Below are 15,661 nucleotides of genomic sequence, written 5' to 3' on the forward strand. Positions count from 1 at the left end.
AGTGAAAATAAATTCCATAAGGAACTTGTTCTTTTGATTTTGTTTCACTATTTTGATTCTTTTTCTCTTTGAGAAAGTGTCCTTAAACAATTGGTGATTTATACAAAAGAAAGCATGCAGGAATTTTTAAGCCCTAAGTTCAACTAGCATATGGTCAATTTAAAAAAAATATGACTAGTCAAAAGCACCTTATGTTGTTACCTAACATACCTCACTTTTTTAAAAAAATTACCACAAATTAAGCTTAAGTGTGCATAAGAATTAAGCATAGGTAAAACGTACCACATATACTCGAGCTTTAGGTAACCACAAAAACAAGTCTATTAAAACAATTTTTTATCTCTTGCATATTTAGAATATTCCAAGACGCAAGGAATTAAATCCATGAAAGCAACATGAGAAATTAATAGACTATCTAGGTATATAAGACAAAAGAGAAAAAAGAAAAACAACCAAATTAAAATATTTTTGTCTTTTTGAATATTTTTTTTTAAAAAAAAAATGCACACAAAACAAAACATGTTAAAAGAACCAAAACACAAACAACAAAAGCAAACAACATTAAAAATTTAAACCAAAAAAAAAAAAAAAAAAAAACAAACACCCAACAAACTATGACGCTAGGACACAAATATATATATATAAGCAAAGTCTATCCTAGGCATGCAATGTGCCCACCTAAATTAGGTGAGTCCAATACCACTCCCCCTCAACGGGTGAACAGTATCAACATTCTCAACCCAAACTTTCTTCATTTTGGGAACAGAAGTGCGACTCTTGTCCAAGTCATTTAACTAGGTGATAACACCCCTTAGCATACTAAATAATTCCTCATGACTATCCCTAGAACGAAAATATTCTCTTTTTGACTCATGATTATTCAACTGAAAACAATTAGAGCGAATATGCCAAATCTTACCACAGTGATGACATATAGGAATGAACCTTTGAGAAGGTTGGTTCCTTGGCATATGAGCACATCTCAGTGTAGAACGAGACACATAGGAATCAGCTAGAATTCCCTTATCTTTCTCACCTCTTGAAACTGGAGGATACATTTTCTTCTTCTTAGTCAAGCTTTCTTCTTTACAAACTGGTTTCACAAAAATTAACTTTGAAGGAGAAGCAACATTAGTAGAAGAAATAGCAGATTTATCAAAGCCCGATCCAGTTCTATCAAATGAATGTTTCTAATTATGCAACATGTGATTTAGCTTTTCACTAGAGAAGGTTTTCAGTTGATTTCTTGACTCATTAAGATCATTCTCTAAGGATTTCACTTTGGCAATTAACATGTGATTTTCAAACATCAAAGTATTATGAATAGCATGTGAATCAGTTAAGGTAATAGAAAGTTGATCATTTTCAAGATTAACTTCTTTGAGTTTTTTGCAAGTGCTGCTTATTCAACTTCTTCAATTTAATGCATTTCACATATAGATCATTATAAGCATTTTGTAGATCACCATCCTCTTCTGATTCATTATCACATATGTCAAGTTCACTATCTAGAGAGTTAGACTCACTAGCCTCATGTTCACTATCATAAAAAACCTTAAAAGCTACATAATTAGCAACATTTTCAGCTTTTTCCTCATTGTCTGACTTATCACTTTGAGTCACATTAAAGGCCCTGCCTTTTGAATTTATCAAATTTCCACAATATGCACGAATATGACCAATACCACCATATTCATGATACTTACGACAACGAGATAATTTATCTTTCTGATTTTCATCATTTTTGCCTTCATAATTATCTCTAACCTCATGACTAGGATTCACAGAATTTTTTGATTTCCTACTTCTAAAATTTCCATTGTTTTTGAAAAAATTTTCTAAACTTCCTAGCAATAATAACTATTTCTTCATCGTCTCTAGAATCCTCATCAGAGTTAACTACTGATTTACCTTTAGCAACCTTGATCTTAAGAGCAAGATTTTTTGAGCTTTTGGACTTAGGTAACATGAGTTCAAATGTCTGAAGAGAACCAACAAGTTCTTCTACTCTCATTGACTCTAGATCTTTGCTCTGTTGTATAGCAGTAATCTGAGGTATAAACCTCGCAGGTAGAGATCTTAAGATTTTCTTTATTATCTTAGCATCAGTCATTTTCTTTCCAAGATTAATAGTAGAGTTTCTAATAGTGCTAAGCTTAGAATAAAAATCATCAAATGTCTCTTCCTCTTCCATCCTAATCTCTTCAAATTGAGAAACTAGCATCTGAATTTTTGAAGCTCTCACAATTTTAGTTCCTTCGTGAGTAATTTCCAATGTTTCTCATGCTTCTTTAGCTATTACACATCGAGAAATTCTTGAGAATTCTTCGATGGAGATAGATGTGAAGATGGCATTTAACGCTTTGTCATTCGTAGATGAAGCACTCTTTTCATCCTTTGAAAATTCGGCAATTGCCTTATCAAGATTAGTCCATCCAGATTCAACAATATGCCAAACGTCCACGGATTTGAGATATGCTTTCATACGAATTTTCCAAAACGTATAATTGGATCCGTCAAAGACGGGAAATGAGTTAGGTGCAATTGTGTGAGACATATTATGAGGAGTCTAGGATCACACTCAGGAAATTAATCCAAATAGAGTGAACCCACTCTGATACTAATTGAAAATTCTATATACGACTCCAAACGACACATATCTGAATATATAGGTGTTTCACACAATATTATGTTGAAATAGATCTGACCTAACAAATAATAATTAACCAAAAACAGATATGCAATGAACAATAAAGAACACAGATATTTTGGTTACAAAGAGGAAACCAATTAGAAAACTCTCTAATTGTAAAACTTCTCCGGGGCAGCCAAAACCCAAGAAATCAACTAACTCAGTAAAAGAATAAAAGATTACAAGACGTTCACACTTACAAAACCTTTGCAATTGACACGATCTTGTATAAGACAAGCGACCCATTTGCCTTCTACCACAATAGCCCTTTCCAAAGACAGCAGGCACAATCCTTCTACGTGATCTCCCTTCACTAGAACTCCAGTTGACTTCACTTCAACAATTAGTAAGTAAAAACAAACGATCACTCTAAGAGAGAGAACAGACTCTCTATATCAAAGACCCTCTTAGCTCACGACGGCGAATTTTAGATGCAGAAATTCATGTTTTTATAGATCTGTAGAGATCTATATATATAATACAAAGACCCCTAGTCTAATTAGGACTCAATTACATTTAAATTAAACCTAGTAGACTACGGGCCGTCCGGATGGTAAATGGGCTCATCCGAATGGGCTCTAGGACAACATCGCTTTCTCCGTTCTTTTGGCGCGGCGTGTTCGAACGGACTTGCAGACGGGGTTGCAGACGAGGCTCTCGGGAGAAATTCATTGTGCAATTTTGAAATCCCGTCCAGACGGCTATGAGTCCCGTCCGGACGCCATAATGACTTGGCACACTTTGAATCCATTTTGATCACCGAACATTTAGCCAATAATTAAAGCTTACAATGCTCTTCCTTAACAATGGGCACTTCTGCTATGTAATGTTATAACGCTCTTCCTTAATATTTGCAACCACGGTAGCAACAACATTTGTCATCTCTAATAATAATTAGCGACCAAAGTCTAGCCTTTAGCGACAACATAGGGTCGCCGCAATAGGCTATTTTTCCTATAGTGACTTTCATTCTAACTCTAAAATACTCTTTAACGTAATACTAAAAATCGCCATTAGATTTTACATATATCACGATTGAATTTTAGATTCAATGGTAATTTTTAATGTTGCATCACGAAACGTGCACTTGAGTGTATGGGAGTGGGAGTGTGTGTAGCATTTTTTTAATGTTAAAATATAAGTAGGATGCATCATGAAAATTCTTGCACTCCTCTTCTAAATTCAAGCCACCATATCAACAATAATTTTTAAAATTAGCAAGTGATTTCTCAAAGTGAGATTAATTATACTATGCTAGCTGATCATCGGAGAATAATTATTTTGTGAGTTATTCATTAGATCTAAAAGACTTTATTGCTAGCGGATTCTCAGGACCCTACCTTAGCAATCCATCGACCACGCAAAACAACTAAACCAATTAAGTTCCTATGGATCGATTGTTAGTTGATATGCTTGTAAGAAATTTCATTTAAAATATGTCCCTTATGTCACATATATTATTGTAATTATAAAAAATATATAATTACGGTGTTCAGTAATTTATTCCAATTAAAGTTTATTGTGTAAAATCAAATATTCTGAATTAAATTACTGATTTAATTCTTGTGGAACAAGTATTTGATTTTATTACTAATTTTATTTTGTGGAATCAATTAGCTGTATTGATTTGATTTTTATTCCTTGATGGGAGGAATAATTGAGGTAACAGCTCTAATTGAGGGTCCCCTGACCTACCTATAAATAAGGCCTGTGTATTCCATCAATTGGCACTCACTGGTAGGCATAGGTCAGAAGAACCTCTCAATATTTTTTTGTTTTCCAAATTTGTTTCTGTGAAGTTGTTCTTCAATTGGCTTGAGCAAAGTATGGCTAGAGGTATTTATATAATTATTCATTCCGCTGCTAATTCTTATTGTCAATTAGCATTTAATTATATATTGAATTCTTACATGTGGTATTAGAGCCTTCTCTAGACTATATTTGCTCAGTCTATATTTTTGATATGCCTGCTATAAAATTTTATTTTCGTTTCAATAATATTTATTTTGTTTACTTGATTATTGAAACAAAATATGGTGACCAACATAAAGCATGAAACCCACGGCATTTTGATATACATTTTTATTTCTTGTTTCTATATTGTTGAAACAAGCTAAACCCACGGTCATGAGTAAAAGAAACAAACTGAAACTCATGGACACCATGTCTAACCCAGAGGTGCTAAGGAAATCGTTGGTTTTGGTCACTCTTGGATACACTGTATGTTTTGCACCGACCCTTGTCTCACTGAACCAATTTCTTTGAGAAATCGAACCACCTGAACCCATCAAGGTGGTGTGTGGTGGACAGAACACCATGGGTGGCCCAGTTCAAGCCTTCGGTTTGCACCGATTTCTTCCCCCCCACCCCCAAGTTGCAGTGTTTTGGCCGCATGACTGAGCGACAGCTCGCTGCCTTGCATGAGGTTGAGCGGCATCTTGCCACATGCAGTGAGCGACGACCACCACCGGTTGTAGCAGCGGTAGCCCTTAACGGGCTGCTTGTGGGCTCTACGGGACGCCATTCACAGTGGCCCTTTGGCCGTTGGGCGGCGGTGCATGGTGAAGGGGAAGGCGGCGGCGGCGCTAGGGTTTTGGGTATTTTCGGATTAGGAAATATGATGATCTGGGTAGGGTTTCTAACCCATAAGGAAACCGAGTCTAGTGGTTTTGGGCCATTGGGTATGGGCTTTATTTTACCCAAACCCAATTCAGTTAAAAAAAAAAAAAAGGTTTATTAAGTGGGCTAACCCGATTGGGCCAACCCAATACAGAAACCAAAGGCTGACCCAATAAGGAAGCCCAACCCGATAACCCATTCAGTTTTAAAAAATAATAATAAAAAAATAAGGGGAGAAACAAGTTTTGGGCTTATTGGGTTTAGAACTTGGGTTCTTAAGGGATAAAAGGCCTAAGGTCACTTCAAGACCATTAGGCTATTGAGATTATTATGCTTTTATGTTGCATTTTTATTCATCTTATGATTTAAATTGTTCAGTATTAAATTATTGTTTCTTTAATGCATGAACTTAAGGATATATTGATTCTTTTAATTGTTTAAATATAAATTGTTTGATGCCTGGACCTGAGAATAATTAACTAAGCCTCATGTGTTGGTGAATGTTTATGGTACTATCCAAAATTGCAATCGGAAAGCTCTGGCAAGGTAAGTCTTGGGACTTAAGTGTGCCGTTGTGCGCCCCCTCACTTATCTGGGACACTATCCGGTTGTACTTTGGAAAAATACTGTTTACCCACTAACATGATGGTTTTGTCTTTTATTCTTGGGAACTTTATTTGTGGCATCTATACAGTTATTGGATGTTAATGAAGTAGTGATTATCATAATAATTTTGGGAGAGCCACAGCATCCCGATTTTATAATGATAATTGCATCAAGATCATATATGTGAACTTCATAAGGAAAATTAACATCCTGTTGTAATTAATTCATAAATTTAATTACTAATCCCCACAGGGACGTTATTATTTTTATGATTTAATTAGAATAAGATAATAAATTTAACTTTAAAAATAAAATTTCTCTTAGGCCCACAGGTACGGAGAATTTTATTTATTAATGTTAAATTTATTAGTCCTATTAAAGAGTAAATTTCATGCGTGATGCAACCTTTGCCCGTAGATAGGTTGAAATTTACTATTAAATTATCATTGGTTAATTTAAATAAATTCGATGTTAATGAAGTTGTAATTGTCATAATAATTTTTGGGAGAGTCACAGCATCCTGATTTTATAATGATAATTGCATCAAGATTATATATATGAACTTCATAAAGAAAATTAACATCGTGTTGTAATTAATTCATAAATGTTTTAAGGCCAAAGAAAGGTAATTGATGAACATTTAGTGAGTTCCAATAAGGCTTTGGCCTGCACCCTAATAGAAAAGCTTTAAAGTAAAACCTTTTACAATTTCAAAATGTGCTTGAGCACATTATGGAAATGAATGACATAACAGCTCATTATAAAGTCCCTAAAGGTTGAGTTTTTTGAGTCATTATGGTCAATTTTATTTTCTCATCTAAATATGATATTTTTTCAAATATCTTGTGGCACACATAAGGATAACTGATCAATGAAGGAACTTCTGATCATGTGTGTTCAAGAAGATGAGAGATTAAGGCATGAGAATCCAGAAAGTTACTCATGTTAAGGGAAAGACCTTTATAGGCAATCATGTCCAATAGTTGATGAAAGAGAACAAGGTGCCAACAAAGTGTTATGGCAATTAAGATACTTGTTTCTCTTACACTAAAGAAAATTATGGGCATATAAAGAATGATTGCATAAAGTATCATAAATGACTTGAAATAAGGTAATCTCATACATCTACTATGTCATGAATCTCTTTTATTGACTCTCCTAAATACTGTGTGGATTGAATTTGGTTTAGCGGTCCACGTTGTCAACATAATGCATGGTTTTCTAAATAATACTTGTTTACAATTGGAGGTTGTTGGGATCTATAGATTAATTTTTAAAAAAATTCAGTTACATTATTTTGGCCTTAATAATGTTTTTATATATTCCACAATTCTTTAAAAATTTAATTTCTATTTTAGTTTGTTAAAATCAAGTTTGAATATTGTTAAAATTTTAGGGTGGAATATTAAATTAATGCTCTATTTAAAATTGATCTAGATCCCAATTTTTGGAAAATTAATCCCTGCATATAAATGTTGACATAAAGCAGAGTCTTATGAATGAGAAAATCCTCTATGTTATGGCATTGGAGATTGGAATATATCTCTATAAAGAATAAAAGGTCGATAAATGATAGAGTTTTTACGACTCTTGAAATTTACTATCTTTGGTATTTATGTGGACTGCATTAAGGAAAAGCAGACCAACTATACCACTAAAGGTGCCAACAAAAAGATTTTTTGAAATTCTTGAGATCATGTACAAGTGTAACATTTTCCATACTTCTTGCCTAAATGGTTAGAGATATCATATCTCTTTCGGTAATAACCATATAAGGTTTATGTATCTCTATCTTCTAAATCATAAGGTTTAGGCATTAAATGCTTTCAGTACCTATAAGGTAGAAATAGAGAAACAAAACAAGACAAAGTCAAGATCATAAGATCTGATAGAGGCAGATAGTATTATAGTAGGTACAAGAAAATGGGACATGAAAGGTAATGTTCTATTCTCCTAATGGAGTGAAGCCTTGAAAGCTGTTGTGTATACATTTAACTGGGTTCCATTTAGGGTTGTCCCTAAGATGCCTAAATTAAGGAATGAATGGAATCAAGTTTAAATTGTTTACACATATGGGGTTGTCTTACTATAGTGAGGATTTATAATCCACACCTAAGGTAATTAGATTCAATGACAACTAGCGGAATTTTATAGGTTATTCAGTAAACTCCAAGGGGTTTAGACTTTACTGTTCTTCATTTAGTCCTAGAATTGTTGAGTCTAAAGATTCAAAATTTCTAGAGAACGCTGAACTTAGTGGGAGTGCTTATCCTCAAGGGATTGAATTAGAGGAAGCACAAGAGTTGACTGAAGCTCCTTCACATGAAGGGTGTTTGATTGTGCTTAAGAAAAATCAAATTGATTATCTTGAACCACAATTGGTTTCAGAACAGTCAACTCATAAGGAACAAGTTCAAAATAAACCTATTCAAACTTTGTCAAATGCAGAGGAAGTAGGATTAAGTAGATCCTCTAGAATAAGGTGACCAACAATCCCTAGTGATTTTGTTGTACACTTCCAGGAGTCTGATTTTAATGTCAGGCCTAAGGACAATCCAAAAATTGTTTTCGCATCATTTTGGATGGAGATAACTTCACATTGTGTTTTTCAATGCCATGAAGGAGGAGATGAAATCATTGGCTAAAATTCAAGTCTGCAGTCTTGTTGACTTACCAAAGGGAGTTGTAGCCATAGGTTGCAAATGGGTTTATAAAACCTAAAAGGATACTTCCGGGTAATGTTAAACGATATAAAGTTAGACTTGTAGCCAATGATCTTACTCAAAAGGAAGGCATTGATTATCATAGTATGAGTAGCTCATTTTGGTTTAGAGCTATATCAAAAAGATGTGAAAAACAATTTTTCTGAATGAGGATCTTAAAGAGGAGGTGTACATAAGACAACTTAAGGGGTTTTATTAATAACAGTCAGAAAGCTTGCAAATTAAGAATATCTATTATTGGACTAAGATATGTCTCTCACTAATAGTATATAATATTTTTACAAGGTTATTGCCTCACATGGTTTTATTGAGAACCTTGTTAATCATTGAATATACCTTAAGGTCAGTGGGAGTAAAGTTACATTTCTTTTAGTCCTATATATAGATAATATTTTGCTTGCAAGCACTAATTTAGGTTTGCTACATAAAGTTCCTCTCACTAAAGTTTTGTGAGAGATTCAGAATGAAGAACTATGAATCTTCAGTAGCACCTATTATTAAAGAGGATAATATCCCAAAATGTATTGGAACAAAGGCAGATAAAAAAAAAAAATTTCATATGTATGCACGGGTCTACATTAGACTTGGCATTGAAATAGTAGTTGGACTATTGGGTCAATATAGTATTGTGGAATATATCAAGAACTACAGTTTAACCTAAAGATACACTTACCATTTGGTGGTGTTTCTTTAGGTTTGATTTTTGCTAAATGTGTAGATAGTAGATAATCAACTTCAGTATATATTTACTGAAGATGCAGTAAGCAAACTACAGTTGCTACATTTACCATGAAAGCAAAAGTCATTACATGCTGTGAATTAACTACACAGGCATTATGGTTGAGACATTTTTGTTAAAGGTCTCAAGATTGTCGATTTTATAGCTAGACCCATAAAGATCTTCTAAGTTAATTCTACTACAGTTATATTTTCTAAGAATAAACTGAGTAGAAGCAGAAGTATGTATATCGACATAAAGTATCACTATGAAAGAGAACATTAAGTGACAATAAGTGTCTATTGAGCATATAGGTATTGAATTAATGATTGCGGATTCCATGACTAAAGGTTTACCGGTAAAGAAAGTATAAAGCCATGTGGAATATATGAGATTCATTAATTCATTTGTGCTTAGTTTCTCTTTAATTGGTCTATAGACATAAAGGTTATGTTATAAAGATTTTTTGTGCGCATATATATCATTCTTATTCGTGGGGATAAAATTAAAGTTGGACCCGAATGACTTATTGGAAGTTCATTCATAAAGTACATTATCCATAAGGTACTCATTTAGGGAGGTATTGCACATCGTGATACATTGAAGGGACGGCTTATCATATAAAAGCTTTACCGCCATGATTCGTGTGTGGTATTCCTTGAGTGAGTGGGAGGATTCCATGAATGGTTGGAATAAATAAAGTATTGGCCATATCATAGAATTGAACACCATAAGGAATTTATGTGTCATAAGGGCCAAGTGGGAGAATGTAAGAAATTTCATTTAAAGTATGTCCCTTATGTCACATATATTATTGTAATTATAAAAAATATATAATTACGGTGTTCAGTAATTTATTCCAATTAAAGTTTATTGTGTAAAATCAAATATTCTGAATTAAATTACTGATTTAATTCTTGTGGAACAAGTATTTGATTTTATTACTAATTTTATTTTGTGGAATCAATTAGCTGTATTGATTTGATTTTTATTCCTTGATGGGAGGAATAATTGAGGTAACAGCTCTAATTGAGGGTCCCCTGACCTACCTATAAATAAGGCCTGTGTATTCCATCAATTGGCACTCACTGGTAGGCATAGGTCAGAAGAACCTCTCAATATTTTTTTGTTTTCCAGATTTGTTTCTGTGAAGTTGTTCTTCAATTGGCTTGAGCAAAGTATGGTTAGAGGTATTTATATAATTATTCATTCCGCTACTAATTTTTATTGTCAATTAGCATTTAATTATATATTGAATTCTTACAATGCTATCCAACAACAAAGTCAAAACCAAACCCGACAGTCCAACCCAGCGAGCAATGGTGGGATGACGGGTTTATAAAAGGAAAGAAGGTCCCACTAGGTATACATTATTTTTACTAGACTTACCTTTTTATATTCAGAATTTCTCCCTCCGTGAGGCCCCTTTTATTTTGCAAGAGTTGTTCCTCCCTGAAAAGCTTTCTCGAGGTTGATGTGAATCCGTACACCAACATGCCTCTAATTTTTCTTTATATTATTTGTTAGAGATTAAATTTGTATTTTTTTTAAAAAAAAAAAAATTATTGAAATTTTAAATTAGTTGAGCTGGCATTATGACGTATTTGTATTTATTTAAAATTTATCGAAAATGGATTTTTAATTAAAAAAAAATTACAGTTTACCCCAAAGTTGACAGCATTTTTTAATTCGAACACCAAAGTTTCAATTTTTGTAATCCACCCCCACAAAGTTTCAATTTTTTTCAATTCATCTAATATTATCCCAAAATTTCTATATTGCCCCTGATTTTTTTTTTTAATGAAAAAATAAATAAATTTGGGTTTGCAAAAATGGCCAGATACCTAAAGCCACCCCAAAATTTTTTTAAAATTTTTTATAAAAAATAAAAAAAATAAAAATTATGGGCAATATGAAAAGTTTTGGATACTATTGGTCAAATTGCAAAAATTTAAAACTTTAAGAGAGTAAATTACAAAAATTAAAATTTTGGTATTCGAATTGAGAAACACTATCAACTTTAACGGAATAAAGTGTAATTTTCCCTAAAAAAAAAAAAAAAAAATTCAGACACCATACCTTCATGGCTTCATGGATAAGAACAATAATTGGGCCCAACTCTCTGTTTCATTGCCCGCTCAACACTAAGTCCACTATTTTTTTTTTATTAGAAAAGAGGATTCTTTTTATATATATATATATATAATTTTGTAGAATTCAAGCATTCTGCCTTGTGGGTTTTCTTGGTTGGAGCTATGGAACCAGAAAGAACAGGGTTAGACTTTGGGAGCTCTCTCCCCGTTCCCTGTGTTCAGGAGCTTGCGAAGGAGACGACGGCGACAGTGCCGTCGCGGTATGTCCGTTCCGATCAGGACACTCCCAACATCTCCGACTCCACAGCTTGTTTACCCCAAGTCCCGGTCATCGACATGCAAAAGCTTTTCTCCCCGGAATTTATGGACTCCGAGCTGGAGAAGTTGCACCATGCAAGCAAAGAATGGGGTTTCTTCCAGGTCTCTCTCTCTCTCTCTCTCTATATATATATATATATATATATATCATTATTAAAATAATTAAAAAAATTGTTCATGTGAAAATACTTGGATATACAGGGAGTGACAGAGATTAATAATGAGTATTTGGTGTCGGTGCATCTCATATGACTAATTGTTTAAATAATTTGCAATAGTTTTAATAAAACAAATCAATAAAAAAATCATTGATTTAAATAATAATAATGACTTCTTTTTACTGCTATGCCAGCCCAAAAATCGCAGAGTAAATAGCATTTCTCATGGTATTGAGTATGACATCAATGATTTTGGCTCTCTTTTGTTCTGAACTTTCAAACTCAATTTGAACTTATCCCATGTGCTTCCTCTTGAATGGGCCATATAGTGTACCCGAACTTCATAAAAAGAAAGTCAATGATTTGACAGTCCAACAAATCCTTGTTTGGTGACCGACTTGTTCAACTCCAATATGTGGATCTGCTCTTTTCATATTCTGGTCTTGTCTTTTCTTCAAGTAATTTTCAGAACACTTACTAAATGAATAGATCGGGATTGGCTGCAATTTGCCTACCAAATTGTAATTAATGAGAGTGTCCGAATCTACATGCTCGAATGAGTGAACCTCACACTTCGAGCATATGGATCCTTTTGGGGCCTTTCTTATATTAGCTGCTATAGTTGGCTGCAATTCGCTCAATCCCTATCATAAATGAATGGATAAGTTTTGTGTAAATTATAAGAGATGAGTCTCTCATATGAAACTATTAGGGATAACTTTACTTTAAATTTTTGAATTATCACACGATTTGACAAGTTCCCGAACTTCAAAACCTTTCAATTTGAATATTTGAACTTTCAATTGCAATTAATTTATCCTCCCCTCCGTCAATTTTTGCAGTTAAAATCCTTAAAAAGACAAAATTACCCTTCAATTTTATTTTTATTGAAAAAAAAAATTTAAAAGAAGGGTCACAAGGTGGGTCACCATGTGATTTTTTTTTAAAAAAAAATTAATTTAAAATTAAGGGTAAATTTGAAATTTTATAAAAAAGTTAGGGATATAAACGTTATTGTCTCACTTTTAACGTTTAAAATTTGACGGATGAGTTCAAATTGACTGCAATTGAAAGTTCATGGATTCAAATTAAGAAGTTTTGAAGTTCGGAGAGAACTTGTCAAATCGCGTAGTAATTCAGAGGTTTAAAATGAAATTACCTCAAACTATCATTATAACTCCTTTCAAGTAAAAGTTGGAAATGTTTTGCAGTTAATAAATCATGGGGTGAGCACTTCATTGTTGGAGAAGATAAAATTAGACATTCAAAGAATTTTTTAAGCTGCCGATGGAAGAGAAGAAGAAATACTGGCAAAAACCAGGAGAATTGGAAGGGTTTGGGCAGGCCTTTGTTGTGTCTGATGAGCAAAAGCTTGACTGGGGAGACATGTTTGCTCTCGTCACCCTTCCAACCCATATGAGGAAGCCACACTTGTTTCCCAAGCTTCCCCTCCCATTCAGAGAAAACTTAGAAGCCTACTCAGCAGAACTTCAAAACCTTGCCATGAAAATCCTTGAACTTATGGCAAAAGCTCTAAGAATGGAAAATAATGAGATGAATAACCTGTTTGAAGATGGGTGGCAGACAATTAGGATGAACTACTACCCTCCATGTCCGCAACCGGAGCTTGTCATCGGCCTCAACGCTCACTCCGACGCCGTCGGCCTAACAATCCTCCTCCAACTCAATGAAATGGAAGGCCTCCAGATAAGAAAAGATGGGATGTGGATTCCTGTCATGCCCCTCCCTAATGCTTTTGTTGTCAACATTGGAGACATTTTAGAGGTAAATTAATCAAATCATGGACTTGGAAGTTGGAACCACATCAAATCTCTTTGCTATGTGATTTCTTCTCATTGTGTTTTCATGAATCGTTTGGCAGATTGTGACCAATGGAATATATCGTAGCATCGAGCATCGTGCGACTGTAAACTCAGCAAAGGAGAGGCTTTCTATGGCTACATTTTACAATCCAAAAATGGAAGTACATTTGGGTCCAGCCCCAAGCTTTATTACTCCAGAATCACCAGCATTATTCCAAAGAATAGGTGTTGCAGAATACTTCAAGAGACTTTCCACACACAAACTCGATGGGAAGGCGTACATTGATGCATTGAGGATCCAAAATGAGGAACAAAAAGGATTTTGAGACTAACCCTTTCGTTTTGAAAACTCATTGACTATTCTACTTTCTATAAGGAAATAAATGTCATGGAAGCTACTGTGTAAGGAGTGCTTGTGGCTCATGTATATGCTCCATCTGGTTTGATTTTATGCAAGCCGGATTTAGGTAGCGTCTCAACGAGCAAAGGTGCTCAACTATGTTCATTCAAATGTTTGGAGACCAGTGACAATATCTTCAAATAAAGGTGCATATTATTTTGTCAACTTTATTAATTTTTTTCAAAAAAATAAAAAATAAAAAAGGATATAGGTTTGTTATATGAAGCACAAGTTAGAAGTTTTCACCATTTTCAAGCATTATTGAAACGCACAAATGGAAAATCAGACCGAAAGAAAAGTGAAGTATTTTAGATTTGATAATGAATTGGAGTATAGGGAAGCTGAATTTTTAAAGCCTCGCAAAACATAAGGTATTAATTGTCACTTAACGATTAAAACGACTCCACAAATGAACGGATTTGCATAAAGGATTAATAAAACATTGTTGGAAAAGGCAAGATGCATGAGGTTAAATGTTAGGATTGCCAAACAATTTATTGGTTTGCCAGTTAATTATGTATGTTTTATCATCACAAATCAATCTTCATCTACAACAACTGATTTCAAGGTTCCAAATGAAGTATGAATAGGTAAACGGGTTGATTTTTCTGTTTTGAAAATATTTGGTTGTCCTAAATACGTTCATGTGCAAAGTGGAAAACAGTAGAATTTAAATCTAAAATCAACGAGACTAATATTAAGGACTATAGGTTATGTGATCCGGTTTCAAAGAAAATAATTCTTAAGAGAAATGGTATTTGATTAGACCTATATCTTAAGAAAAGGTGAAGATAAAGCATAACTGACATCCATATTTGGAATCAAGTCATGGACGTAGAGCTTGATTATCAAAGTTCACCCATGGATAAGAGTAATGATGAACAGTCTCTAAAGACTTCCAGCACCAAGAAAGCCTTATTTTTTAGCAAAACGCAGAGAGAAACATGGGCTAAAAGTACCAAATTTCTATGGATTTAGGAGTTAGTAGAATTACCTAAGTAAAAGAAGGCTATGAGTTGCAAATAGGTCTACAAGAAAACAAGGTTAGCTAAGAAAGCTTTGTGGCCAATGGGACTAGTAGAGAAGCCTTGCGTTATGACTAAACCATGTCCTATGCTCAAGTTCAAGAAATGCTTGAACTTGAGTGGTACTTGTAGATTGTAATTGCCCTTAGAGGCTTTGGCACAGACATCTTGAGGAAATTCATACTATTAGACTTTAGGGAATTCAAGTCAAGGTGGAAATTGATATTGGTGGAATGTCCCATTGTAGAAGAAAAGCGACTTTGGTAGAAAAAAACCACATAGTAAGAGGAGTAGAGTTGTCGTTTGTCCCACCAAAAGAGAAGATTTTATTTTTGTTTTCTCATTTAAAGAAGAATCTCTTGTAAGAAAATGAGATTTGAGTGTGCGTCTTAGGGCTTTAGGTTTTGAGTAACTTTCTCTTCACTATTTTTTGTATTCCATCTTTAATTAGTGAATTCTTCACAATTGCCCCCACTGTAAATATAC

General features: G+C 33.9%; 1 pseudogene; it reads left to right on the forward strand.

Moving 5' to 3' along the window:
• The first annotated feature begins 11,589 nt into the window (after positions 1-11,589).
• LOC132172312 (protein SRG1-like) lies at positions 11,590-14,082 on the forward strand (annotated as a pseudogene).
• Positions 14,083-15,661: the final 1,579 nt, after the last annotated feature.

Source organism: Corylus avellana, chromosome ca2, assembly GCF_901000735.1.
Source record: "Corylus avellana chromosome ca2, CavTom2PMs-1.0".
Classification (NCBI taxonomy): Eukaryota; Viridiplantae; Streptophyta; class Magnoliopsida; order Fagales; family Betulaceae; genus Corylus; species Corylus avellana.